Raw genomic sequence first — 3,514 nt, forward strand, 5'->3', positions numbered from 1 at the left:
TTCTTTATTCCAAGTGACTATCGTATATTTACAAATTACTGGCAAGCTAGGGGCACTGAATAGAGAAATAGAAATGATACTAACTGTCTGGAATGTGCATTCCACTGAAAATGTTAAGATGATATTCTTAGCAAAAAAAAAAAAATCAGTATGAGGTGACCTGGTATATGATTTCAAAATACTTCAAAATATATGAAGGTTAAATTAATCTGATTCCAGAAAATGTAACATATGAGAAAAATAAAGTCAAGAAGAATAATGTATCATTTAATAATGTATTACAAATGGATTTTGTTTACTATAAAGTTAAGAACTTTTTATTTTAAATAATGTGTATCTGAAGACTTTTCTTAGGTCATCATATTTTTAACATTTTGGTATGTAGATCTCACATAAAGTGTCTTTGAAATACATTTGGAAGGTTATAAAGTTAGATTTATCTTTTTTATTTATAGTGATATTCCAGGAAAGTCAGTGACTTCCCTGGTGGCTCAGATGGTAAAGCGTCTGCCTACAATGCGGGAGACCCAGGTTCGATCCCTGGGTTGGGAAGATCCTCTGGGGAAGGAAATGGCAACCCACTCCAGTACTCTTGCCTGGAAAATCCCTTGGACTTTCCAGAGAAGTGTGGTAGGCTACAGTCCATGGGGTCGAAAAGAGTCGGACATGACTGAACGACTTCACTTTCACTTTCTTTCACTTTCCAGGAAAGTCAAGGTCCTGGGAACTTTAGGTTCTGTTCAAAAATTAAAGTTTGGGTCTCATTCTCTTCTCCAAGAAAATGATTGTTTGAGTTCTGCCAGTTGTTTTGAAAATCACAATTTTTTTATAATCACAACTGAAATAAATTGCAACTCTCCAGGACAAGCCTACATATTCATCAGTCACTGATGCTACAAACAGTCATGCAGCCCTTCTCAGTGCATTCGTACATATTGTACTCTCATATTCTTCCCTCAACACATAGTGAAAGTGAACCTCTTCATTTCTTTATAGATTTCATCTTCTCTGGCTTCAGATAACAAAGGCCTTTGTCTGCCTAAAATTCACTCCCACCACTACTCCCTGTGTTAACTCCTCCCATAATTCAGGGCTCAGATGTCACTTTCTGCTGGAAGCTTTCACAGACCTTTTACATTTGTTTGTAGCAAGTAGAGGGATTTCTATTCAAAGAATAGACCTATTCCAACTCCTTTCAGCATGGCAAAGATTGGGACTTCATCCTGATATTTGACACATTCTCTCTCCTCCAGGGGATGAGAGTCAGTGTTTCTATTTTATTAGTTTGCTGAAACAAAATCCAAACTCCTACTCAACAAAACACAAGAGAAAACTGTTGGGTTTTGATGGGGAAAAGGTGATTGTTAAAACAGGATCACTCATTGGAAAACATAAGATTACAGCTGCAGATTAAGTACACAGCAAAAAATAACCACAAATGCTCTTATATCATACAGTGGGACTGACATCTAATCTCTAAAATGCATGCAAGCAAAGGGAAACAGAGGCTTGTCCTCTGCTGTTGGTGTGACACGTGTATTGACAATCCCAATGCTCAATGGGTTTATTTGAAACATTTGATTTTTTTTCTGTGAAACTTTAAGGCTTCCATTCAAACAGGCTCTTGGCTGTTTCCCACTGGGTCTCTGCATTTGTACAGCAATACAATTGCTGTACAAATTGCTTGTATCCAAGATGGCGAAGTCAGTTCTTTGCTTGACTTCAAGCTAGCTAAAAATCTGGTAGTATCTACTACAATTATATTCCAGGTTAGAACTCTGCTAGGAGTAGAAAACTCCTAATGAAGTGAAAGAATAGATCATCTGAAAGTTCTGAGTGTGCGGAAATAATAAATATCTGTTCACTTCTTTTTTATTTTTTGAATCAAGGACATCCCCTGCTTATCTCTTTAGAATGAGGAGTGGACTCATTTCTCTAGTTACAAAGACCTGCTTACTAGGAAGTAGCCCCATGGATATTCCATTTTAGGTGTTTAAAAAGGCAAATGTTCAGGTTGTATTTTTATGTGCATGCATATGTGCTTTAAGTAGTTGAAACATGTCCTGAATAACACTGCACATTGATCTTGGATGAGATGCTCCTTCTATATGCTCCTATAGCATGTGTTACTTCTACCATCATAGCATTTAACACACTGCACTGACTTGCTAATTTAAACTCAATGAAGGCTGGAACTATATTGTTTTTCATTTTTGTGTCTACAATACCTAAACAGCTCCAGACACAGAATAAGCATTCAATAAATATTAAGGGAGTGACTATCACATCAGTGATAAAAAATAGAATGGATTATGGGTATCCTTTTTACTACTCTTTTTTTTATTTTATTTTATTTTTAAACTTTACATAATTGTATTAGTTTTGCCAAATATCAAAATGAATCAGCCACAGGTATACATGTGTTCCCCATCCTGAATCCTCTTAACACAATACTTCGGGCACCTGATTGGAAGAGCCAACCCATTGGAAAAGACCCTGATGCTGGGAAAGATTGAGGGCAGGAGGAGAGGGGGGTGGCAAAGGATGAGATGGTTGGACGCCATCATTGACTCAATGGACATGAGTTTGAGCAAACTTTGGGAGATAGTGAAGGACACGGAAGCCCAGCATGCTGCAATCCATGGGGTCACCAAGAGTCAGACAACTGAACAACAATATATTCATGTAGATTTTTGCATGTATTTGTTTATCCCAAATAACATTTATACAGTCAAAAGCATAGGAAAGTTAAGAGTTGTATGACTACCCTCTTTAATGATAAAACCAAAACCCAGCTGATCTTACTGCTCTATTCTCCCATCAACAAAATACACAGGATGATAAGAGAAGTCCAAAAACACTATGAAGGCTACTCAACCTTTATGCATTTTCAGGTGGTTGAAAACAGCAGCAGATAGATACTTTTTCAATTAATTTTAAATGAAAAGACAACCTGAGCAGAGAATTCCATAGCAGAGACCATAGTCAGAATGCCCTGGCACCAAGTGTCTCAAGATTAAACCAAGGGCAGATTAAATATCCTTCTGTGTCATAACTCAGTGACAAGCCCATCATATTACATTTTTCTCCCAAAAGCATTTTTGAATAGAATATTGCTATACAAGGTCCAATTTTAGAAGCAAAAGATTGAAAGGTCATTTAGTCCTTCCTGAAATGACCTGAAAACTTCCTCTTTACAATGTAGCATATAGTTTTTTTCTCCAGTTAGGTTTTTATATATTAAATTGATTGCTCAAATTTCCACAGAAACTAATTTCCGTGTGTTTGGCTCCCCACTTCTCTTAGAATAAGAGTCAAAGAACTTAATGCTTTGAATCTTATGTGACCTGCCCTCTCCTACCAATTGCACTAAGCTCTTCTACTCCCCTATACCTTGACCACCCCTTCTAGCTCCCTTGTCCTTCATTGAATGGACCAGGCATTCTCCCACCTCAAGGCCTTTACACTGGCTTCTCACCCTGCCTGGACATTCTTCTTTCAGAAATCAACATAG

General features: G+C 37.3%; 1 non-coding gene across 1 annotated transcript; it reads left to right on the top strand.

Moving 5' to 3' along the window:
• Window positions 1–480: 480 nt before the first annotated feature.
• On the top strand, window positions 481–552 carry TRNAC-ACA (transfer RNA cysteine (anticodon ACA)). The gene has a single exon. It is a non-coding gene; the product is annotated as a tRNA-Cys (tRNA).
• Window positions 553–3,514: the final 2,962 nt, after the last annotated feature.

Source organism: Bubalus kerabau, chromosome 3 (genome assembly GCF_029407905.1).
Source record: "Bubalus kerabau isolate K-KA32 ecotype Philippines breed swamp buffalo chromosome 3, PCC_UOA_SB_1v2, whole genome shotgun sequence".
In the NCBI taxonomy this organism is placed as follows: domain Eukaryota; kingdom Metazoa; phylum Chordata; class Mammalia; order Artiodactyla; family Bovidae; genus Bubalus; species Bubalus kerabau.